The sequence below is a fragment of the Pseudopipra pipra genome, chromosome 1 (assembly GCF_036250125.1).
Source record: "Pseudopipra pipra isolate bDixPip1 chromosome 1, bDixPip1.hap1, whole genome shotgun sequence".
Taxonomy (NCBI): domain Eukaryota; kingdom Metazoa; phylum Chordata; class Aves; order Passeriformes; family Pipridae; genus Pseudopipra; species Pseudopipra pipra.
This window is the reverse complement of record NC_087549.1, coordinates 27542850-27569271: the sequence shown is the minus strand read 5'-3', so window position 1 is coordinate 27569271 and position 26422 is coordinate 27542850. Positions and strand designations below refer to the sequence as shown.

Here is a 26422-nt window from a genome sequence, read left to right as displayed (position 1 = left end):
TGTTGGTGTATTACTATATGTGACTATATCTATGGTATGTAGCTATGCATATGTGGAAAAAAAATATCCTTCCATTGCTTTATGCTTTAGATAATTTGAAATGTTTCTCCTCAAATAGACACAACTAATGTTGTGGAAAATAAGAATCGAACTCATCCCTATTGATATCAGTCACTAAATGAGTACCTTCAGTGTCTACTCCAACCAGATTTTTAAGCAGAAACTGTGATCAGTGCTAAAGCCTATAAGGAGTTGCAGCAGCATTTGGAACATTATTTAAAGAAAGAAGAAGTGATAATTTGTATTGACGCTGCTCATATCGCTGCTGCAGCAGGACCACAGTGGAACATGGTGGAGGAACAGAGGATATTCAGTGTGGCAGGGCTGCAGCTTGAATCCAGTACTGAGATCTCAATGAACATTGAAAGGATTTTACCTCAGGATGACTGAGAAAATTACTGAAAGGAGATGTGCTGCACATGTACTGATTTTAAATTTGAAGAAACCTCCCCCATATATTTATTTATTTTTACATCCCTCCCTGTATGCCATGATTCTGACTATTCTTTCGAGGGCTAAGCCTCAAAATTTACAGGTGATTTTGGTTGAATTTCCTGAGAATTCAACAGTTAGCAATATGTAGTCAATCATATGAAATATTAACTCTTTGTTCAGAATTTTGGCTTTGGTGTTTAATCCACAAGGCAAGGGAATGATTTCATAAATGCCTGTTTACTTGAGTGGTTACATTAACTGTAAATCTATGCTTTCATTGATGGAAAAACTACAGACCATAGAATCTGTGCTGGTTTAAAGGTAAACCGGCAGGGGAAATGAACCTAACTCAAAAGAGAGATTATAAATCAGAATAACAATTTAATAATTCAATATAATAAGTTTGATTATACAGACAAACAATTTATTTTAACCCATAAAAACCAAATGTATAACCCAGCACCCTGGGGCATGAATAGACTGGTGTTCTTTGGGCCCCCTGAGTCCAAAGTAAAAGGAGAGGGGAAAACCTGTTGGTGAGAGTGCTGGTGCAGTCTGGTCAAGAGTGGTGATTGCAGTCCGATCGAAGGTGGTGGTTGCAGTCTGGTTGAAAAGTGGTGGTTGCAGTCCAGTCGAGAGTAGTGGTCTGCAGTCTAGTTGAGAGTGGTGGTCTACAGTCTTCCTCTGGATCCCACAAGTGGTTAAAAAAGTCCCAAGACTCCAAGATTATATATCCTCCAGTTCAGGCAGGAATGCCCAGTACCTCCGTCGGGGCAGGGAGTTCCACAATGAGTATGAGAACAGGAGCATCCTCCTATCTCGCAGGCCTCTTAACACCCAGTTTATAGCCTGAGGAGTCAGGCTGCTCTGGGCAGGTGGTGTAAAGGGTCTATTGATAACAGTTTCTGGGAAATGGCATGGAAGGCTATAGAATACACAGCTTTGGGTTACACCCATGCAGTGATGAACTGGTCCCAGCTGTTCTAACTAGGACAGAATCATATAATTGTTTCAGTTGGAAGGAATCTTAAAGATCACACAGTTCCAAACCCCCTACCCTGGTCAGGAAGACTTTCCACTAGACCAGCTTGCTCAAAGCCTCATCCAAGCTGGCCTTGAACACTTCTAGGAATGAGACATCCTCGACTTTTCTGGGAAACCTGTTCCAGTGTCTCAGCACCTCATACTAAAGAACTTCTTCCTAATATCTAGGAAGGCTAGGAATACCTAGGAATACCTCATTTTCTTTTGTTTGTTTTGTTGAGTTTTTTTTTTTAATTTTTGTTTTTCTAACAATCTTTTATATTCTGGTCTCCATCAGTAGTCTACTTTAAACAGGAGAACAAATTTTTACACAATATATGATAATAAGCAAATAAGCATCTAGACATTTCTTAGTTCTACACAGGACAATTTTCAGTAACATGTGTGATGACATATCACAAATGATGTTTTACAATTCATTATTTTACTATTCACTGAGTACTATTATTTAAGGTAGCAGGCTTCACAAAATCTATTAGGTCATGACTCACGAACATAAAATCAGTTTTTGACAGCAAGCTATATAAAATCAATTGTGCTGATTTCAAGGATGAGTGATCTTTCAAATTTTGATACTTCTGCATTTACATGAGGATCATTTGCAAGTGAATTACAAGTTCTGAATTATTTTTGTGGTAGGCTAACACGGTGGGAAAACGGTAATCCAGAAGTGCTATCAGTTTATATATGCCTCATTCTGACCAATTTGCTCCACACAGGGTTTGGAGAATCCAAGTCATGTCACAAAATAACATGATAGAAGCAGACAATCAATAATGCCAATAGGAAAAATTACAAAAATCAGCACCCGTGAAATTGCATACAGGCAGTCATGTAGACAAACGACATTGCTGACTGTTCTAACAGAGGTAGACTTTAGGTACACGGGAAGCTCTGTGAAACCCCATGCAATGCAGAGCTACAAAGAGACCCCATTTGCTACTTCTGCCTACTCAAGGGAGTGAAGAACCTTAGCAGATGTTACATTGCTGGCAGCTTCCTCAGATATAACTTTTCAAAAATGTCTTTATAGGGGACAAGCTCAAGTTTTTTTCCCATCACCTTCATCCATCTTTTGAGTGTGGTTTGCCTCATCTGTTAAACTACAAGGTTTTGAAGAGAGGATAAAGGCAATGAAGTGATCTCCTAGGAATGAAGAGCATGAGTGAGTGGATATGTGCTCACCTACACATGTACAACCCACTGACTTGGAAATGGAGGAGATCCCTCCTCATCTCCACTGTCCAGAGCAAATTCCTTGAGGAGTGAAGTTTGAGCAAGAGACTGAGTTTGGAGGACAAAACTGTCGTGGAGCCCATGATCTCCTCTTCAAATATGTTTTTAATAGATTCTTTTTCATCTGCAGACCTCAAGTGGTCACAGAAGAAGAAGGCTGAATCATTTATCAGTTATAGAGAGAGGATGTAGGACATGGAGAGGCCATTTAGCTCTCTCACAGACTTTTCCTGTTGATAACATCAAGAATCTCAGAGGAATATATAGGATCTTGTCTGATAAGATTGAAAGATAGTGGTGTTATAGTATATCGTATCTTTCTGTTTCCTTATGGGCAAAGTTCTTAAACTAAGTATTTCACATCACGCTGGGTATAAATTTTTACTGCTGTGAATAGTCAGCATAGTAATAGAGTTTAAATCATAAATCACAATTTACTTTCCAGCAAAATGCCCCAGTAGGGGTGGTTCTAAGTTGACTGTTAACCATGTTTTGGAGGAAATAGTGTGCAAAAGAAAATTATTTAATCTCTTCAAGCTAAGGTGGTGTTGTATAATTCCTTCAGCAATGATAATCAGATTTTAGTGGTCTCCCTAGCAATGCAGGTAAAAATTTAGAAAACCATGAATGTATCCAACAGCAAATACAGAAATTCACAGTATTGATAATGCATCCCACTGAGGCTTAGTTTTCAGGAATACTGAGAAAATTAAGTTCACATTTGCAATTGAAAACTATAGGGTTTAGTTACCATGAATCACTATAATCGAGCAGGAATCATGTCACTGTAACATTGCCTCTCTGAAAAAATATTTCTACTCCCATATTCTTTGGAGATATTTTTGATTCAAACAAATATAAAACTTGCCAAACTATGAATTTCAGTATATTTTCTCTTTTAATTTAGACAACACTGTATGCTTTCATAAATAAAAATCTGCATATCACACAGCTGAAAGATTAAGCACATTTGCACAGAGTAACAGAGTGAATGAGGGAGACACATAAGTTAGTAAAGATCATCTAGTCCAATCGTCAACTTAGCACCACTATAATTAGTCCTAAACTATATCCCTAAGGGCCACATCCTGATGACTCTTGAACACTTCCAGAGATGGTGATTCCACCACTTCTCTGGGCAACTTATTCCAATGCCTAACCAACTCTTTCAGTGTTGTTTTTCTTTTTCCTAATAGCTAATCTGAACCTCCCCTGCTGCAATTTAAGGTCATTTCCACTTGCCCTTTCACTTGTGATATGGCAGAACAGACTGACCCTCACCTGCCTTCAGCCTCCTCTCAGGTAGTTGTAGAGAGCAATAAGATGCCCCCTGAGCCACCCTTCTCCAGATTAAACATCCTCAGTTCCCTCAGCTGCTCCTCATAGGACCCTTCACCAGCTTCATTGCCTCTCTGGACATGCTCCAGCATCTCAGTGTCCTTTTTGAAGTGAGGGGCCCAAAACTAAACACAGCACTGGAGGTGCAGCCCTACCAGTGCTGAGTACAGGGTGACAATCACTGCCTTGATGCTGCTGGCCACACTATTTCTGATACAGGCCAGGTTGCCATTGGTCTTCTTGGCCACCTGGGCACACTGCTGGCTCATGTTCAGCTGGCTGTCAACCAGCACCCCCAGGTCCCTTTCTGCTGAGCAGCTCTCAAGATACTCTTTCACTCTTCCCCCAGTCTGTAGCGCTGCATGGGGTTGTTGTGGCCCAAGGGCAGGATCTGGTACTTTGCCTTGTTGAACCTCATGCTGTTGTCCTCAGACCATCAATCCAGCCTGCCAAGATCTCTCTGTAGAGCCTTCCTCCCCTCATGCATATCAACACTTCCATCCAACATAATGTCATCTCACATTAGCACATGTGCTGCCAGCTCAGGTTTTTCAGCGTATCCACAGTGCAAAGGAGGGCCAAGACTTTCTCTGCACTTACTGGTGTGGATGTGCTTCAGTGACAGATGACATGATTAGACAAGAGAATCTCCAGAGGTCCCTTCCTACCTCAACTATTCTGTGAAGCTCTGATTCTATGTGTTGCCTTAAGAGACCGCAGAAAAAAGACTCCGGGCCACTTTAATGTAGGAGATAAGAGAGTAAGTCCTTTAATTTCAGGCCTGAGGCCCACAGGAATACATATGACGCATCCCTCATGTCCATGGGGTTCCACAATTTAAGGTATTATCTCAACCAATTCCAGATGTATCCGCCCCCAGGTACTCCCCCCAGCACACCTCTCTGGAAATTGAGGCAGGGGGCTCTGGGACCCTTTCTTCCTCATCTTCATCTTCCTCAAAGTAAGTATAGTCCTTGGAGTTCCTCCAGAGTTCTGGGTTTGAAGCTCTCTTTGTCTGGGGGGTACCTTGTTGCTCAATCCAGGGTGCAAATGTTCTTAAACAGAATGGAGGCCTACCTTGAGGGAAGTCTAAACACACTAACAGAATTTAGAGGGATTGATATGGAACTGGGCAACAGGGTTGGGTAAATGTGTAAACTACTATACTAAGGGAAAGGGATATAATACAGCTACTTCTAAAATCTACAAAAAGCTAAAAATCAAAAAAATCCATAAGCATCATACATTACAGTAAAATGACATACATAAAGTCTACAGTAAAAAGATACTGAAGTAATACATAGGGAGCATGCCAGAATCAGCATGTAACACTCATCTTATGTATATTCTCCACTATAAGAATCTTTTATGAATACCAAAAGTAAAATATATTCTCATCATGATCACTTACTGAAGCAGGAACCTTCTTCTCCCAGTGGAGTCTTCCAGTTGCTGAAGTCACGTTCAGCTTGCTCTCTCTCATCCTATTCAGGATGAATATTCATTCATAGTCAACGAGCACTTAGTTCACACAAAGAGGAACAGTTTCAGCTCAAAATAATCAAAAAGTCCTGTCTCAGAAAACTCTGCAGCCCTGCATCAGGGAGGCTGTAGTTGTAGACACCAAGTCTGTGAGGCAGCAAAGGGAGCTGGTCCTGCCTTGTCTGTTCTACGTAATGAGCTACTGGACAAAGCAGAGCCTGAAGGAGGATGGGATTAGGGTAAGTGCTCATCTCAGCTGTTCCTACAGAAGAAGAAAAATATTCCTGAGATCCACTGGCAGATGCTTCGCAAGAAGACAGGCCATGCAACTGCTTCAGGGAAGCAAACAGCAAATGGTAGTGACTAAAGGGCACTGCAGAAAGAAAAGCAAAGGGAAAACCGAGAGGGAGAGACAAGTAAGGTGTCGCCAAGGAGACAGTGTTTGACTCAAGGAGGACAATACAGGAGTAAGTGTCTCAGGGAAGACTATAGAGTGGTTGGAAGGCAGAGTGAGAGGTTATCCCATTGCCCAAATGCCACTGCATAAAACTGTATGTTTTGTGCAGGATCTAGAGAAGAAAATCTAAATAAATACATGATATAGACATACAAATACTATAAGGTGGGGAGAGTTCCTGTGTGCACACAGATGGGGTTTGGGCATGAGCTATATGAACAGTGTTATTAAGTCTAAGGCAACTCAGCCCAAATCCGGACTGAGCATTTTGTTGCTTCCTGAACCAAAGCAGCATGGGCAGAATAACAACTGAGGGCAGCCTCCAAGGAGTGAAAGATGGAACAGAGCATCTATCTACCACAGAAGTTTTTCAGTGGTTGTAGTCCTCATGGCCTGGAGAAGTACTAAGAGTTCAGAGTCCTACTGGAGTCAATGACAATACCATGCACTTAAGTCCTCAGGAATCCTTCATTAGGATCCCGAAACAGAGACACCAAGGAAGCAATTTAGATGATTAAACACAGGTGTTCAGTGTCATTCTAGTCACCCCTCCCCCACTTTAGAATCTCACAAAGGAGTAAGGCTCACGTAGTCCTGTCCATACCTGCCAGTTCCAGGAGGGTGTTTGAGTTACTCATGACTTACTCAAATTCTCAAAACTTCAGCTTTGAGAAAGATGTAAGTTTTTAAGCCATGTCAAGATTTATAGATGTTTATGTTCCTGAATGAGGCCTCGAATTTTAACTGAGATGTTTTTATAGGATAACTGGGGGAAGATGCCAGTAAAAAGGGCCATGGAAGGCAAGGGAAATTTTTGATGAAGGGAGTACACTTTCAAAGTAGAATCTGCAGCTGTATAATTCACAGTCATGTCAACAACAGTTTTCAAAAATCTGCTCATATAACTGAGAATTTCTTAAAGAAAGTCATAGAAAACTGTGACATAGATTGGACAAAGCCTACAAAAAAGTAAGTTGGCAGCAAAATATCAAAGTTATTGGTGAGTCCTATAAAGCTAAGTAAAGTCAGAACTGAAACCTTGATCTGGTGTTACCCACTGAAAAAAGAATTAGATACAATATGTGTTAAATTATCCTTTTATCACCTATGAAAGAACATCAGGGTTTGGCACCTATTATTACCATTAGATGGACTATACTTTAGTCACACCTAGACTCAGTTATTGCCACAGTGCTAGCTGCAGCAGGTTATTTCAAAATATACCCCAGCTTGTGTTAAATTTGTAACGCTGGGCACCCAATTAAAAGAAAATTACTAAAGGTCCATTTTCTCAGCATAGCACAGTAGGAGCTTGAAATATAAGAAAAATTTCTCACCATGAACTGTGAAATGAACATAAAAGTGCTGTAGACTTCTTTTTTTCCCTTTGAATTATGTATTCCCCTCTAGTGTAGTGTTAGAGACACTTTGGTCAGTAAAGCTACAGAAAGCAGCCCTGTAACCCAGCTGCCAACCCAGCTGAAAAGCAACCGGCCCTGGCCAGCAGAGTCATTTTCAGGGACAGGAGGGCTGAGTCCCAGGGGCAGTCCTTACCACGAGGGCTGTGGAATCTTTACAGACACCTTTCTTTGTCTTTTTGTCTTAGCAGCAGCAGAATAACATAAAGGAGAAAACTACAGTCTCATACAAACTTCTTGTGCATAAAATCTAATGAGTCTCTATTTTAATGTATAGAGGTCTTGTTATAGACATCTTGTGCATTTTTGCTGCTCTGAAGTAGCACCCTGGGCCCTTCTCTGGCTGTCACAGGGACATCCACATGGAAGAGCACAAAAAGGAGCAGTTAGGAGAAAGGTTTGGTTTTTTTTTACAAGACACTGGTCTTTTTGTGTTTGGGGGGTTTTTTTTGGTTGTTTTTTTTTTTCTTCCAAAGACCTCCCCCAGGATTCCCCCCCCCCGGCGCCGCGGGTGAATGGTGGGGTCCCAGGTTGCTGGGAGCCCCCCCCCCGCACCGTGTGTGAGTGGTGGGTCCTGAGCTGGCTGCGTGTGTGTGGTGGGGTCCTGGGCTGTCTGGGAGTCCCCCGGGAGTCCCCCCCCTCGTGCCGCGCGCACAGAGCGCAGCCACAACAGGAGAGGGGAGAGAGAGAGTGGGGGAGCCTCACCAGCAGTTGCTGCACGCCCGTGGAGGAGGAGAGAGCAGCTTCGGAGCACACAGAGGTTTGCCGTTCCAGGTTTGGGGGGAAAAGGGGGAGGGGGGGTACAGGGGATGGGAGGGGGGATACAGGGGAATGGGGGTGGGGGAAGAGAGGGGAGGGGTATCTAGTGGGCCAAGGGGGTCCTCTGATCGGAGGGAGGGAGAGCGGGGCACTCCTCTATGAAGTGTCACAGGTGAGCAGTGCGCCTTAAGATACGTGGTAACACAGTGGAGGAAGGATATGGTCAGGGTGGATAGGGGGGTTCCTTTAGAGTGATGGGGGTCCCAGCCAAGCTGGGGCCTTGAAAGGCACCCCAGCCTTGGATGTGTATGGGGGCCAGAACAGTTGGTCGGTTTTGTTTGTCTGTTTGGTTTTGGCTCACCTGCAGCTACTGCTCAGGTTCGGCATGTTCTGGATATATTTGCTTTGCTCTGTTACGTCCTGAAAGGGTGGGCAGGACAAAGGGTTGTTCCTGGGTATCTCCTTCTGATTGTATATAAATAGGTGATAGTAAAGTAGAAAATGTAAGACTTGCCCAAACCGTTCTAACAGGAACGTAGCCTGTGTGCCCCTATGTGGCTGCGAGCTATGCTGGCGATGGTACATGCCTTTGGTAGGGTCGCCCATGCCAGACAGGTCAAAACAGCAGGGTCAGACACAATACATCTGTGGGCAGGATGAACTCGTTAGCCTTCTGGCAGTCATCCTAGGAGAAGGACAACTCTAATCCCAAACCCGGGCAGATGGAGCTCACTTAGCCCTGTAAAGCCATCCATCCAAGAGAAGGTTACTCTAATCAAACCTACATCCTGAGGACCTTGCTGCCACCATCCAAGCTCGCTCGGCCCTGGCAGATGAACCTCAGGATTAAAGGGTGGGTTCAGTTCCGCGCACACTGCATCTCACCTAAAAATCCATTGCGCAGGCTTGAAGGCTTTACCCACACGCAAAAAGTCCTGTAGCGACGGGCGAGGGTCGAAACGGCAGGTGAAAGGTGCACTGGAAGCCGCAGACCCAACCCTGCATGCAGGCGGTTCAGGATATTGGTCATTTGAGACTGACGGAGATGACAGTCTCTTGGGGCAGCACCCTGAACGACCAAGCAGCCTTTTCAAGGACAGCACTGCTTGCTCCACTCGGAGAGGGGCCTAGAAAAGGTGGCCTAAACAAAGCTCATCTCCACTTTCACCCGGTTGGTTAACCGCAGACCAACAGGCATCTTCTTCGGATGCGGTCACACAAAGATCAAAAGACAAAGGCATGCACCTGCCTCCAAAGGTGTACCTAAATTAACTCTAGCATGTTGGAACATCAGAACCATGCTCGATTCTGTGGGTAGCGGACGTCCTGAGCGACATTCTGCCCTAATTGCCCATGAGCTGGCTCATCTTAACATCAACATTGCTGCCCTCAGTGAAGTTCGCCTTCACGAGGAAGGCAGCCTCAGAGAACATGGTGCCGGTTACCCACTCTTTTGGTCAGGTAAGCCCAGAACCGAAAAACATCTCTCAGGAGTCGGCTTCATGATCAAAAACTCTATTCTTCCCAAACTCAAAAATCTGCCAACAGGTCACTCTGATTGCATTATCTCCCTACGCCTTCCACTCCACGACAACCAACACGTCATCCTCTTTAGTATATATGCCCCAACTCTCCAAGCCAACCCTGCCGAAAAAGATAAATTTTATACTGACCTGCGCCGCCTTACCCAAAAGGCGCCTGCAGATGATAAGATCATTATCCTTGGTGATTTCAACGCCAGAGCAGGTAAGAATTTTGAAGCCTGGAAAGGAATATTAGGCAAGCATGGTGTTGGAAACTGCAACGATAATGGTCAACTTCTGCTAGAATTCTGTGCGGAGCAACAGCTCACCATCACTAATACTATCTTCCAGCAGAAAGATAGTCTGAAGACAACCTGGATGCACCTCAGATCTAAGCATTGGCACCTCATCGATTATGTCCTGGTGCGACGAAGAGATGTCCGCGATGTCCTCCATACCCGCATGATGCCTAGTGCAGAATGCCAAACAGACCATCAGCTTGTGCGCTGTAAACTCAACTTCAATCTCACATTCAAACCCAAAAGGTGCAGTATCCCAAGGAGAAGACTCCAAGTTAACAATCTCCAATCAGCCACAGTGAGAGAAATTCCAGGCAAACCTTCAAACTAGGCTCGAAAACCATCCCACAGATTCTGCAGATTCCTCCCCTGAATCAACTTGGCACCATATTAAAAACAGCATCCTGCAATCCTCTGAAGAATCCTTAGGGTTCTCCCTCAAGAAGAACAAGGACTGGTTTGATGAAAACAATCAAGAAATCCAGGACTTGTTGAGGAAGAAGAGAACCGCCCACCAAGCACACCTTGCACTGCCATCCTGTCACGCAAGAAAAGCAGCCTTTCGTCTTGCATGCAGCAAGCTCCAACAGAAACTCCGTGACATCCAGAACAAATGGTGGATCGATCTAGCTGTAAAAACTCAATTATGTGCCGATACGGGTGATCACAAAGGATTCTATGAGGCCCTGAATACAGCATACGGGCCTACATACCAGGTACAAAGCCCTCTACTCAGCGCTGATGGTCAAACGCTTCTGACAGATAAAACCTCTATTTTGAATCGATGGTCTGAACACTTTCAGACTCTTTTCAGTACCAACCGTGTAGTCCAAGACTCAGCAATTCAGTCCATCACACAACAACCAGTAAAGTATGAATTGGATACTGCCCCCACTTTAGGAGAAACCTTTAAGGCCATACAGCAGGTGAAAATCAGCAAGGCAGCTGGGATTGATGGAATTCCACCTGAAGTCCGGAAACGTGGGGGCCTCGCACTCCATACCAAATTTCACGAGTTTGTGGTGCACTGTTGGGAACTAGGCGAACTACCATCAGACCTTCGAGATGCAGTCATCATCACTTTGTATAAGAATAAAGGTATTAAATCAGATTGCTCAAATTACCGTGGTATTACTCTGCTCTCCATTGCTGGCAAAATCCTGGCAAGAATACTCTTGAACAGACTAACACCCGCTATAGCTGAAGAAATTCTACCTGAAAGTCAGTGTGGTTTCAGAGCCAACAGGAGTACCACAGACACGGTATTTGTTCTCAGACAACTGCAAGAGAAGTGTAGGGAACAGAACAAAGGTCTTTACGTAACCTTTGTCGACCTCACCAAGGCTTTCGATACTGTGAGCAGAAGAGGTCTGTGGCAGATTTTGGAACGTTTAGGTTGTCCCCCCAAGTTCCTCAAAATGATCATCTCACTCCACAAGGATCAGCACGGCCAAGTCAGATATGGCAACACACTTTCTGAGCCCTTTCTAATAAAGAATGGTGTGAAACAAGGTTGCATTCTCGCTCCTACCCTATTAACAGTCTTTTTCAGCATGATGCTCCAAAGGGCCATGGCAGACCTCAAGGATCAGGACAGTATCTATATTCGATATCGTACTGATGGAAGCCTATTCAACCTAAGGCGACTGAAGGCCCACACCAAGACCTTAAACCATCTTGTCCGGGAGCTGCTTTATGCTGATGACGCCGCCCTTGTTGCCCACACAGAAGCAGCTCTGCAGTGTTTAACATCCTGCTTTGCAGACGCTCTTTGGGCTGGAAGTCAGTCTAAAGAAGACAGAAGTTCTCCATCAACCTGCATCTCAGGAAGTCCCCCATCATCCCCACATCACCATTGGCCAATCAGAACTCAAATCAGTCCAGCAGTTTAATTACCTAGGTAGCCTCATCTCCTCGGATGGTCAGATTGACGGAGAGATAGACAACAGGTTAGCAAAGGCATATAGTGCCTTCGGAAAGCTTCATAAAAGAGTTTGGTGAAACAAACACCTGAAGAAAAGTACCAAGATCAGTGTTTACAGAGCCATAGTGCTGTCTACTCTCTTATATGGATCTGAATCATGGGTCATCTACTGCCACCACCTGCGTCTCCTAGAATGCCTCCATCAACGCTGCCTCCGTACAATCCTGAACATCCACTGGTCAGATTATGTGACTAATACATCTGTTCTAGAGCAAGTAGCAGTCACAAGTATTGAGGCCATGTTGATGAGAACACAGCTGCATTGGGCAGGGCATGTCTCAAGGATGAAGGACCACCGCCTCCCTAAGATCTTGCTTTATGGTGAACTTGCCACTGGCTGCCGCAAGAGAGGAGTCACGAAGAAAAATACAAGGACTCCCTGAAACAACATCTCAGCCTTGGCCATATTGATCAACATAACTGGTCTACTCTGGCCTCCAATCCGGAGGTCTGGAGACACACCATCTATAATGCTGCTGATGCTTTTGAGAAAGCACGCAGGATCACTCTCGAGGAGAAAAGACAACGCAGAAAGAATCGTGCCTTGCAGAATAAACCACCTAAGGAGTCTTTCTGTTGTGCCTTTTGCAACCAAACATGCCTCTCTCGTATTAGCCTTTTCACCCACCAACGCGCTTGCAACAAACATGGGTAGAGCCCTTCCCAAATCTTCGTTCGTAAAGCCTAGCCATGATGATGATATTGCTCTGTTAAACTTCTGTTGCATTATATATTCATTCTCATATACTCACATATCCACTACAAAAGTTTCTGTCGAGACGCTCCTCAGATAAAACAGCATTAGGGATACCAGTCTTGGGAAGGATATAAAAGTTTTTGAACCATGTCCAGTTTTATAATTTGAATAAAAAGCAAAAATACAAATACAAAAATGCAGAGCCTTTGCATTTCTTTAAAAACTATTCCTCGGCTCTCAGTTTTCACAGAGTCCTTCTTGGCTAAAACTGAAGATCTTGATAAAACTACAGTATCTGAACCACTTTCCCTGAATTATAATTATAACATCATTTGTTTCTTTGTGCATTAGATAACTAAAGCCAAGAGTTTGAATAGAATTCAGAAAGGAATTAGCCATTCTGTGGATAATGAAAACTTTCACAAGAGTGTTTAAACAGCAATAGGTCTCCTTTTAAGAAGGGCATGAACTTCTTTTTCTCTCCAGTGCATAAACTAAACAGTAACTGACAGCACAAAGTGAATGCGGAAACAGGTTATTCCATTACTATTTACCTGGGGATTTTGAGTACCTCTCTCTGCACCCTTGAAGTGCAACATGATCAGAGACTGTATAATAGGACTTGATGGGAGCAAGATGAGGCTTAAAAGACATAAAGGAGAGATAGACACATTACAGCTACGTATTTCTGGTGTTACCGAGCAGAATTTTACTGTGATGACTCCTTCACAGAATAGGCGAAGGAATACTATTGTGTTTCAGCTTACATTGCACTTCCCATGCTTCAAAGAAATACAAATACACTGCTGGTAACACCACATCTATCCAGCATTTCCTGCTTCTGTAGAAAACAAAAGGGCACAAGAGTACCTTATGTGCTCAGGCTTAGCTAAAAGGCTGTTACCCACACCACAGCACTGCAGTCTGGTTTCTTTTACATACGATTAATCTAGTAAGAATTCCTAGCTGTTCTGTATATTGCTATTAAACTGGGCACAGAGGAGGCTTCTGGCCTGCTGTGATTAGGCATAATGTGATACAGCTTTTATTATCAGCATGAAAGTGAGAGTTTTCTGGTTGAAACTGCATAGTTTTGCACTCAGTTTTGCAGTGATTCATCCTATTATTATGTATAAAGAATGTATTAAATCATAACTGGAATTACTGCACTTACTCTGAATTAAAAGTTACTTTTCTGAGAATTTTCAAGAGAAAGTGTTAATTACTTCATGCGTTAAATTTATTTAATCATGAGAACTTTACTTTAGCAACGTGTCAGACCTTTGCTCTGTCCCCAACGATCTGTGCATTGGCAAGTCTGCATTCACAACCCCTGGTGAAGGAAGGGAGCCTGAGTAACTCCAGCTGCATTTCTTCTTTGTGTTGTCTATTGTTGGGTTTGAGGACTGTATGTCACCAATGAAATATAACTGAAGGTTTTGCTTCAAAGGAAATCTTTAAAATTATATTCTCCTTAAGAGAAGCTTGCAACAATCTCTTGAACTCTAGCACTGAGGCTACATGATATCCTTCTTTAACGGCTTAATCTGGTGACCATCACCTAGTGAGGAGGACAGGAGGGGAGGAGGCAGGCAGCCTTGATTTGCAGGTTTCTTGGGTTGATCTTGCACCTACACTCTAGGTAGTCTTTTCTCCAGCAATGCCTGCTGCCTCTCTGGAGGAGATCCCTGGGCTCAACTCACCTCAGACATAGTTTGCCTGAGGCTGCTGATGGACCCCATCTCTCACCACCTGCCCTGATACATTAGGGATGTGCCTTCATCAGGGAGGTCACCATCCTCCCCAGGCTGTGCCCACTCTCATCTCTTGGCTCATCCTCTTCTGTGGACCAGCCAGGCTCTTGCTGCTCACAGACATGCATGAATCAAGTCACCACTTCATGCAGAGAATCTAGTAAGTCTACTGGTTTACTGCAAAGGAGCTGCTGAAGTCAGCACTCTAATGAATGATGGCATTAGGGTCATTTCTTTGACTTGGCTATTAAACAGAGATCAGTGAAAAATCAGATTTTTTTATTCTGTACAGAAAAATAATTTTTTTAGCATAATGTTAATGTTTCAGGGAATTTTCTCAATAGCTTCAATATTTTTATATCTTAAAATCAAAAATGGAAATATCAGTACCTGTCAAGGAGTGAAACAGTGGGGAAATTAGAAAATGTTGAGCATTTCAGTTGAGGACCTATTTAAAAAAAAATACATTCCCACATCTGCAAAATTTATTTCAGATAACTGAATTAAAATGTCTTGTTCCAAATCAGTTCAATTTAAAACTATATTTCCTTAAGGTAATTCACTAGACCACAAAAGTTATCATTATATGGTAGTTCTTTGTTATTTTTCTATAGATTAGACTCTATTTCTCATGCTTCGTGAGAAGTATGACACAACTTATGCAGCATTACAGAGGTTAGTCAGACAAGAGATGCATGCATCACAACAGATTTCATTTAGAGGTGATTTACATGTAAAATGTTATGTGTATCTGACATGTGCTGTAAGATCAGAGTCAAGGGCTGTAAAGAATTCAGATTTTGATGAGATGCTTTTTTTGACAGAAAGAAACTAAGAAGCTACACAAAACCTAGTTTGAGCTAAAATTATTGGAAATATATTTAATTAATTATTCATTCATTTAATCAAGAAGAGAAACCACAGACTCTTGAGAGAAGATCCAAACAAGTAGAGAGAGATACAGAATGTCAACATCTGCTTTGACATTTGTATTTCACTCTTCATACAGCATCATAAAAGGACCTACCAGGGCAGGCCAGACACCTTCTGGGATAATCTGCATTGGCTTTATGAGATTCATGGAGGCTCTTGGGAAGCAGCAGAAGTGGAACTGACTTGCAGCTAGGACTGTGATTTACAAGTTTCATTTCTCTTTTCTTTAGGGTAAAATAAAAGAATTTTAGTTCAAGCTAGATCAACCTGATACCTTCAAGTGAGGGGAAACTCTATCACTGAGAACTCTGACAGGCAGCATCAGTGCTGTCTACTGCCCTTCATCCATGACATTTGATTGTGGAGGGAGTTAAATAAACTGTCTGAGCTAATGAAAAGATAGTTTTAGTTTGGGGGGAGAATGAGTACGACATGGTTGGGGATTTTGCAAGGTCAGACTTCCATCTGCTCCAAGCTTGACTGTGCAGTCATAACAGATGACACAAAGAAGGTAGTGGGAATGCCAGGCTGGGAAACGGCAGAAGAGCAGAAAAGCTCCTTCAGAATTTGTCTGTTCTTGCATCAGGTGAAGATGATCTGTCAGAGCTTTTAATTTCCTTCCAAGGTTAATTCAAACAGGTTACCTCAATCCAATGCAAACTATCCAGTAATTAGAGGTGCAGCACAGCATGGACCAGAGGTTAGTTACCAGGTTTTGCTGGGCTTACTGCTAAGATGATGCCACCAGGGAGCTTGTACTTCAACAGCCAAGCAAATTTTTTAAAAGCTGTGTTCATATTCTTTATTTACCATTTCTATTATGTGCTTTGCATATACACCCCTTCTGTTTAGCATAGATAGGCCTGCATTTTCATACTTAAATGTTGAAGTAGTTTTGCAACAGTACTGACTGTTTACAAAATTTTAATATTCAAAAAATTTAGATAAAAATGTATTTAAGGCCTTTGGATGACTTCTAAGACTCTTCAAGCCCTACAGTTAGGGAGATATTCCTCCTTTTTAATCTTGAATCTTCTCAGGTCCCTTTCTTTTTTTTAATTTGTAATTTAATATACTAAAATCTCATACTTCCATAAATAAAAATTCACTTCAAAGGAAGGAAATCAGACATATCTTCCAACAACTGTAACTCTTCAAGCTGAGATTTTCAGAGAAGCCCAGAAAAGTTTGATCCTTCCTGACATAATGGAGTAGATGAGCATCTAATTCTTGTAGCTCCCTTTAGAAAAATATCAGGTCTGAGGTAGCTTTGGGCTACTCTTAAAAAAAAAAAAAAAAAAAAAGTCAAATTTTCCTCTCAAACACCCATTTACTTGCTAAAATGAGTTCAATCTCCTTCTCCATTTAATAAACAAAAAAAAATTATCTGATGCAACCATCATGATTGCTTTAATATTGACTCCAATATCTGCGAGGCGTTTCTGGATTTCTGGGAACTGAATGTTGTTTATGAACAATGATTTTTCAATACACAATTTCATTTTCTCTCACTCTTTTTAATTCTTCTTGATGTTTGCATATTTTCCATTACAGTAAAATTGACAGTCTCTGAATACACCAGATATAAAGACACTATTAAATGGCACTAATAAACATCACTTTATGCAGAAAGAAATCATGGAAAGATCTGTTGAGTTTATAAGTGGAAAAGTAGAACAATTCTTTCTTTCCAACATAAAAAGTCTTTTTTATCTAAGCAAAGACTTATAGTAAGTGGAAGTTTGCCTTTGAGAATTACAGTCTGTTTAGACCAAAGTAAAACTATTTGAAAGGAACTATTAAATAGTGAGAAGTGTAGTAATGTGTAGTAATTCTCTGAAATATTTGGATTTCTCCTTTCAGTCTCAGTCACTTTTCTATGTGCAGTATCCTTTCCATTTCATATATAGTTTACAATTTAAAATCTGAAACAGCCTTTGAAGGCTGCTATAACTTTGCTGTATAGTATACAGCAAAAAGCACAGGCAGAATACTACTCTTTTTCCCCTGGTACACTGAAGGAAAAAACACCGAGACCCTTGAATGTGCACCTAGCTCAGTGCAAAAAGCATTGCCTAAGTCCCAGCATTGAAGGAGTGATAGGAATATTTATTCAGTCACAGATAGAGTCATGTTTACAACTATTCTAATTTTACCGCTGATATGCAGTACAATTAATTTATCTTAATCATATCATGTCAATATGTAATATCTTAACAAATCTTTCCTATATATTATGATAGCTGTTTTACTAGGAAGTGTTGACTTCGCTTGGAAAAAGCAGGCAGCAAAATCTGCTTCCCAAAGGTGCTATAAAGGAAAGTATATTCCTTCTCCCTCTGTCTTCCATAGTGTTGCATATACTTGAAAACTCAGAGGTCATGTTTTACCTTTTGATAGCTTTTCTGCACTGCTAGCTTCCACTGCTTTCAAGGGTCTGATACCTTCCATAAAACAAGCCAGATAACTCTAGAAGAGAATTTCTAAATGATTAAAATTAGAGAGAGAGAGAGCAGTAGCACTATTAGGTTTTCTGAGAGATTATATATATAGATTACATGTAGGTCACAACTGCTGTTCCTCAAGGTTCAGTACTGGGGTCACTCCTGTTTAATCTCTTTATCAATGATCTGTATGAGGGGATTGATTGCACCTCAATCAGTTCACAAACAACACCAAGCTGGGCAGGAGTATTGAACCATTGGAGGGTTGGAAGGTTCTGCAGAGGGATCTTGACAGGCTGGATCTATGGGCCAAGGCCAATAGTATGAGGTTCAACAAGGCCAAGTTCCAGGTCCTACATTTTAGTCAAAATAACCCTATGCAGGCTGGGGGAAGAGTGGCTGGAAAGCTCCTTGGCAAAAAAGGACCTAGGGGTGCTGGTCAACAGTGGCTGAACATGAGCCAGCAGTGTGCCCAAGTGGCCAAGAAGGCCAGTGGCATCTCGGACTGTATCAAAAATAGTGTGGCAGCTGGACTAGGGCAGTAATGAGTGGTGAGGCTGCACCTTCAATCCTGTGTTGTTTTGGGCCCCTCACTTCAAGGAAGGCATTGAGGTGCTGGAGGGAGTCCAGAGCAACAGAGGGCAACAGAGCTGGTGAAGGTTCTGGAGCATAAGTCTTATGAGGAGCAGCTGAGAGAGCTGGATATGTTTACCTGGAGAAAAGGAGGCTCAGAGGGGACGTTATTGCTCTCTGTAACTACCTAAAAGGAGGTTGTAGCAAGGTGGGAGTCGTCCTCTTCTCCCGAGTAACAAGGAACAGGATGAGGCAAAATGACCTCATGTTGCACCAGGGAAAGTTTAGATTGGATATTGCCACGGTCCGAAGGGGAGAGGGGAATGAAGCCATGACACAGCATGGACGGGTCCAGAGTCAAGGTAGAGGTGCAAATGGAACGCTTCATTGAGATGTGCAGGGGTTTTACGAGTTCAGGTGTGGAAAGGGCTAGAACATGGGGTGGAGCATGCGACAGACAATCAGGGGAACAAACTGGGATAGGGACACAGGCAAAGGGGGAGGAATGTGGGAGGAACCGGGGAAGGAAAGCGCGAATGGTAACTGTCTCCTCTCTGCAGCTTCTTCAGCCTATCAGAGGGAGGAGCAGGGAAGCAGGGAGCGGCAGGCATGCCCAGGCTGTGTACTGTGTAGTGTGGATACAATGCAATACACATATTTGAAACCACATAATAACAGTAAAGTCCATATAATAAAGTCCTGTCAATTGCTGTATGTCTTTCTCCATGCCTGGAACCGCTCCCATCCTGAATCTTGCTCCTTCACAGGATATTATGAAAAAATTTCTTCATGGAAAGGGTTGTGAAGCACTGGAACAGATTGCCTAGGGAAGTGGTTGAGTCACCATCCCTTAAGGTATTTAAAAGACGTGTAGACATGGCACTTAGGGACATGGTTTAGTGGGACTCAATGATCTTAGAGGTTTTTTCCAACCTAAATGATTCTATGATTAGATGTAGGGGAGAAAGATACCTTTAGAAAACCATTTTTTGCTTAGTATTATATGTTTTTGAAGCAGTCTGGCACTGAGCAGTCCCAGATTGCTTCCAGTCCCTGTTCCCAGACAAGCATGTTCAAGCACAGCCCTCAGAAAGCATGTGTGCAGCTTCAGTAAAACTGTCTGTGGTTAACACATCTGCCTTGCTCTGGTCCAGGTTCTTGGTAGCATCTGGCAATCTCAGACCTTGTGTTTGCTGTATGAGAACCTGCAAGCCTCACAAAGCACCACATCACATCTGGTTTTGGTCAAGCATTACCTAAAGTGTCTGTATCAGAAGGGCCTATATGATTTATAGTTATTTGTTACCCCTCTCCTCTGTACCTCAGTAATACAACTTGGGTGACTGAGGCAGTGTGCGAGCATTATTGCCCTGCTCTGAGTGTCTAGGAGACAGGCTGAAGAGACACTGGAGCTGTGAATGTGTAGTTATTTTATACATGGATCTGAACACAGATTACAAACACAAATGTTGCTTTTGATTACATAACTTGTACAATACATGCACATGTGATTTGGGGGACTGAAGACAACAGTCTCTCTTCAGCTTGTAATAACAATACGAGGAAGCAAGGACAATATAAATAGGTTTTTCCTCTTCTCTTCATGTATGTTTCTTCTTGTTGTTATAGGAATAATAAATAGCTGCTCTTTCCGGGGGCTTTTAAATTCTAGTTCCACAAAGAAGAGTGAAATGAATTTCCCAAGGAGAAAGTTGCATAAAATCAAAGCTATGGTTCCAGGCAAAACGGTACACTACAGTGCTGCTTTTTGTACTGTTATCTTCTCTTTCAGTTTATGCACCTGAATCAAATCTAGAAATATTTTAACATTCTCTGAAGTCAGTGAAATGGTATTTACATTTGCTTGCATATTTATTACTGATCCACACACTATCCAGTACCAAAAATGTGGTGTTATACTGCCTTCTGCAAAAATGAGAGAAGGATATGTTATTATTACACACTTATTATAACCATGTTAGCATCTTTTGAAATCCTGTTTTGAAGCATAATTTGTGAAATAATGTGTGTAATTAGCTGGTTTATTGAAAAGGTAAGATTACTGCTCACTCACACCCTGTATGCACAGTCTGAACACCTTCACACAACCTCTCTTCTACAGCAGAGATACTTCTTTTGTTTTATGCATTATTAATTTAAAGAGTTTAAATTCAGTTTAATAATCCACATCTGTGGATTGGATCAGACAGAATAACATATCTACCTTTAGCTTTGCGTAAGTTCTACATATTTTCCTACTTAAGACACTTGAGAAGCCAATGGTGACACTCTAGGTTGGTACTAATCTTATGATCAGTATACTTGTCCTGTAGTGTTGGACAGTGTGTCAGATATGTTTTCTGGAGCATATCCTCCTTCTCACTTACTCTGGCACAAACTGATTTCCCACAGAAATCTTCAGTAACTGCATCTGCATGTGTTTGCAAAGGCCATAATGATGCAGAACTGTCTGCATTGGCACATGCAGGTAGGACTGTGTAACTTCTCATCTCTCTCTGTGAACATGAGACTACGATTGCTCAAAGCCAGTTAAACCAAAAAGATGGCAGGTGTCCAGGTAGGTACTGCTGATTGCTGTGATCTGCTTTCCAAGAACCACCAGGAAAAGAGCACATCACTGCACGCAGCTTTTAGAGCCAATAGACTTACAGAGAAGCACCTCTGAGACTGGGAGGAAATTGTGTGAGTACTGCTACAGCCCTTGCAGACAGTCAGAGACCTTCCTCTAGATTGGGAAGTCAGAGTATAAGTAGCTGCTTACCTTCCAAGGATCCACGGGATCCACAGACTATCTTTCAAGCCCCAGTTTTTTTTTTCCAAGCTCTTTCATCATTTCATCTGTACTGAGTAGACCTGACTTTTCTCTTTTTAACATTACTATGAATAATGAAGTGTTTCACATTTCACTACAACAGTGTTTGAAGGAAAAACAAAGGATGGTGCATTTCCTTTCCAGGAAAGGATGGTTGGTTTCATTTTCTTGCTCTGGCTGACATGGGTCCATTGTGATTCCCTTCCCATACAGTGCCTCTGCCGACCTGATTTTTGAGTTGGGCTCAGGTGATATGCTGCCTAAACAGGGCTTTCTGCAGGTAAATGTGGACTGATAGAGAAGTTCAGGAAAGCAAGCAGACAGCCTGACAGTCTGTGTCTTCTCCCACCAACAAATGTGCTGGTTAGAGAGTAACACCACCAGAATGATTATGCAAAAATATGGTTTGGAAAATCTTGCAATTCCCTTTCACTGCAAAATGATTTTTACTAAGCAAATTAATTTTTGCATTTCTATGGTACTTTGCTGCTGCTTCTTCTTTCCTTATAGCATTTATTGGCAAATTGAAATTAAACAAATGATATGTATACCCTTATAACCAGGATGGTTTTTCCTGCCTTATTTTCTGTACGTGTGAATATGTGTTCTAGTTCTTCAGACCTGAGAAAGTGTGAAAATGACCTTTCCCAATTTGTTTAAAAGGGAAAAAGGAGAAAGAAAAAATTCAAACATATGTGATAGACAAAATTCACACCACAGTAAAAGGAAGGAAACCCATGCCAGTAGTGATATTTTAAAACCTTTAACTTTTCAGCTTTTGTGAAATGGGAAAATATCTCTAAGATGAAGAACTGTAAATGAGTTGCAGTGCATTTGTGTGATTTGAAGAGTAAGGAGGCTGAATTAGACCATGCCAGTTATGCCACATAGTAGGGAGGAAAGGTTTGTTGGTCGATTTTCTTTACAGATCCTGGTCAAATTTATGCGACTTTACAACTGCACCATCTGAAATAGCATGTGAAAATAAAGAATAATCTTTATTTCTTAAGGGTTGCCTTAGCAGGTGACACAAACTTGGATTATTTCTTATAAATCTATGCCTGAGAAAATCTGGAAAGTGGAGAGTTTTCTCAGGGGAGAGATATCCTCAGCTCCTTTAATGTTTAGAGTTTGAGATTGTTTATTTTGAGGTTTTAACGAAGTTTCACTGTGATATTTTTGCCAATGCATACGCTGTAAAATGTTGCCGTGATCAAAAAATGAGATTAGCAGCTGCAGTACCTAAAATGTAACACAACAGCTTTTTAGTGAGTTACATAGTTCACTTGTGAACCAGTCTTCAGACATGTAGATCAACTAATTGTCCTGGCATAAACTCCTTTGCTCCTGTACAGATCTTTAAAGTTCAGTGGCCTTGTTTCAGTTATCAGCAGAACAGGAATGGGGTTTTTTTACTTATTAGGCATTCCACAGAGGCCATATGAGAGGTTGATTCTCAGATTAAAACACACAAATAAAGGACCTTCTCAGTCAGGTGGCCAAGCGAACCGATTGATCTTGAGTTGCCAGTCAGACAGAAACTCTAGGGTCTGTTTTCAACTGCTGTGTTATTCCTTCACAGAGTGTATAAATTGTAGCAACTGAACTTAAACCACACAAATCAAAAGATTGGGACTGACTGACTCATTGTGTGTTTATACCTGACTGTCATCTCGACTACCAGGATTTTGACCAGCCTTGAAAAGACAGAAAAACACTCCTAGAGCTTAGCTTTATAAACTAAATGTGTGAAGCTGGTTTTATGTTAGAGAAAGTGATTTTTTTCTTTTATAATTGATCAGTCCATTTTAATGGAACGTTTCCAGAGCATTATATCAGCTGGTGTGCTGTATGCAGGTGGAGCAAAGGGTTCAAAACAAAGACAACATTCACTGACTGTTGCAAAGATGGATCTGCAAACACAAGTCATTATGCTGAGGCAGACCAGCAGCCTGTTTATTTAGCATCTAAGAGTGGCCAGTGCTGGAGATTTCAGAAAGGCTGCTTGTGGCTTCAAGTACTCCTTTTGCATAGGTGGACATATCATTGTTTCAACTGAGCAAGCTACCACTACAGGTGTGATGAGATTTTTGAATAGTCTTTGACACAGAAGACCATTCTTAAGAATCTGTAGAAAATCAGGGGGTGGGGAAGTTGCTGAACATATTGTGACTGAGGATAAATTGTTAGACTTTCAAAAGTTTTATAGTGACACTAATAAGTGGAGAGTAAATGATGCCTGGTACCTGAAATCAGCACAGCTACCAGCTTCTGATAATGGCATGTGCTGCTGAGAAATATGTCTAAGAATATTTTCATATTGCTTTAAGGAGCTGCAAATAGAAAAGCATTTTAAATTATGAACAGAAAGTATCTGTTGCCAGACCACACCATATAAGAGTATAAAGTAATCAGATCCTTTCAATATTGTTAGCAGTCTCTCACTATATGTAGGATTTTCAAAAAATTTCATGAGGAAGATAAAAACCAAAGTCTGGATATTCAAAGAAAGGTATTTAGTCATATTTTAAAATTAGCTATCTTGTTGAACAATTGCTACCTAATTATTCATATCACAACCCTTGACCTTCAGAAGACACTCACCTTCATCTAAATTCACTTTTTACTTCTTTCGTTGATTCTTGGTACTGCATTTTGCTTCTTTCAAGATAATGAAGCTTTCTTACCAAAATGTTTGGCTCAACAGGAATGCATTTTTGCCTAATAGAGGCATATATAGCACACACTGAAGTATAAATACTAATTTACTTATTTTGAATTATTTTTTCATAGTACTTGATTTTCTCTGAGACAAGGTAACACAAAGAATCTTCTCCGAAGACACATCAACCCCAAATTTCTCTGTGTGAGGGATACAGCATAGAATGAAAATGAGCCTTACTGCAATTTGTGACCTGAATGAGACAAAAAAAAAAAAAAAAAAGAGGATAGTGGGGGTGGGGGTGGATCTTAGATAAATTTTGGAAATTTATTTTCATCATTTCCTTTTTACTCAGTTTACAGCCACAGAATTCTAGATACTTCATCTTTCCTGTGAAAAAAGGGCCAAGTGCTGTGTTGGCAGAGGCATTGCCGTATTGACAGTTGCTGAAATATGATAGTGGTGCAACCTTGGGCAGTTTGCATTCTACTGTGTTCTATGATGCAGTTTTCAGCCTGAATGTGTATGCAGATCTCATGCCAAGATCTCATGCCATTTTAGAAATCGCTCTCATCAGCATCAGAAGCACACTATGCACTGCAGAAAAATACTTCCAAATCTTGCTTAGCATGCTAGTGGGACTGTCACATATTTCAAACAACTAGAATCATAGAATCATAGGGCACCCCAAGAATCACACCATGTGCCTGAGAGCGTTGTCCAAACACTTCTTGAACTCAGACAGGCTTGCTGCTGTGACCACTTCCCCAGGGAGACTGTTCCAGTGCTCAACCACCCTCTGGGTAAAAAACCTTTTCCTGGTATATAACCTAAGCCTCCTCTAACTCAGCTTCATGCCATTTCCTTGAGTCTTGTCACTGGTCACAAGACTAAATAAATTGGTACTTGCCCCTTTGCTTCCCCTATGAGGATGTTGAAGACCACAGTGAGGTCTCCCCTCAGTCTCCTTCAGGCTGAACAAACCAAGTGACCTCAGTCACCCCTCATAAGGCTTCCCCTCCAGTCTCTTCATCATCCTTGTGGCCCCACTTTGAACACTCTCTAATGGCTTGATATCTTTTTTATATTGTGGTGCTCAAAAATGCACACAGTACTCACAGGTGAGGCTGCACCAGCACAGAATAGAGCAGGACAATCACCTCCCTTGACCGGCTGGCAAAGCTGTGCTAAATGTACCCAGCACACAGCTGGTCTTCTAATGTAGGGATACATTTTCTCTAGAAATGCATTTTTATGCATGGTGTTGCTTCAGATGCTACATAGAGAGTTTTTTGTTGCCCTTATTTTTAGTCTTGTCTTTGAGCCAGACCCTTAGATATATTGGTTTCCCTACTGCTTTACACTATCCCTACAGATCTCATAGGAAGAAAGAGACAGTGATTGAAGATAAACCTCTACTACAACACTGATATTTTACTCTGTCTTTGAGGGATTTGAGTGGGATGTCACATCACACTAAAGATATACTTTGAAAAAATGAAAAATGTTTAAATCAATCTGAAATAAAGGGGTTGCTTTTCTTTCACTTGTGCTTTTTAGAGATAGACTATGAGTCCCAGAGACAGCGAGGGGGAGGGGAGGGATTGTTCTGACCTTGGCAAGGTTAATCGTATGTGTTTGTTCTCCACCAATAGCAAATTGCTATCTACAAACATTTGTAGAATATAAACTTAATTTCTTACTACTCACCTGAAAAAGGAAAGAATATAGCACAGATAGTGATTGGTTTACTGCTGCATGGCAATATGCTCATCCTCAGAAAGGTACATTTGAAGCACAATATTGACCCCATTCCAAATTCTTTTCCTACAATCATATCATTTGATGCTGTATAACTTTATCTTTTTCTAAATTAAATAAAGTATAAAAGAAATCAGACAAAATTAGGAATACAATTTGAACATAAGGCCTGGTATTGCAAAACCAGTAATTTGATTCATGATCAGTTGCCTAAAATATAATTTAAAGAAATGGATAAATGCCAAAATTACAAAAGTTTCCCTGTTAGAGAAATTCTTTCGTTTCTCTGAAGTCTGTTCCTTTAACTGTTCATATGACTCAAGGAACTTTACAGCAAATAATTTGAAAAGCCCATTGCTCCTATTTTTCTATTAAGTATAATGAATATGTTGCTGTTACTGACCTAATTATACTGCAGAGCCTCCTTTTATAGAAGGGATATTTGGAGTATTCGTACGTTTTCCTCTGTAGTCAACATCATTATCTGTAAGGAGTGACTGAATTTACTCTTGTAGGCTACAGACACGCCCATAACTCAGATGCAAGAATACAAAGCTATTGTTACAGAATCAAATAGGGTGTTTCATGAAGTAAAGTTGTTTTGTTCCCCAGGAACATTTAAAAGGTAAAATATTTTTTCAGTCTGAAGATAAATGTAAAACCAGTCTTCCAGGTGTATAAACTGCATAAACCAAGCAGAAGGATCCTAGCCAGACAACTTATTTTACAA

The 26422-nt window shown here is 41.4% G+C and overlaps 1 protein-coding gene across 1 annotated transcript in view; it reads left to right on the top strand.

Moving 5' to 3' along the window:
- RALYL (RALY RNA binding protein like) overlaps positions 1–26422 on the top strand; it is a 406719-nt gene that overhangs the window by 376814 nt on the left and 3483 nt on the right. The gene's annotated exons all lie outside the window — the stretch shown is intronic.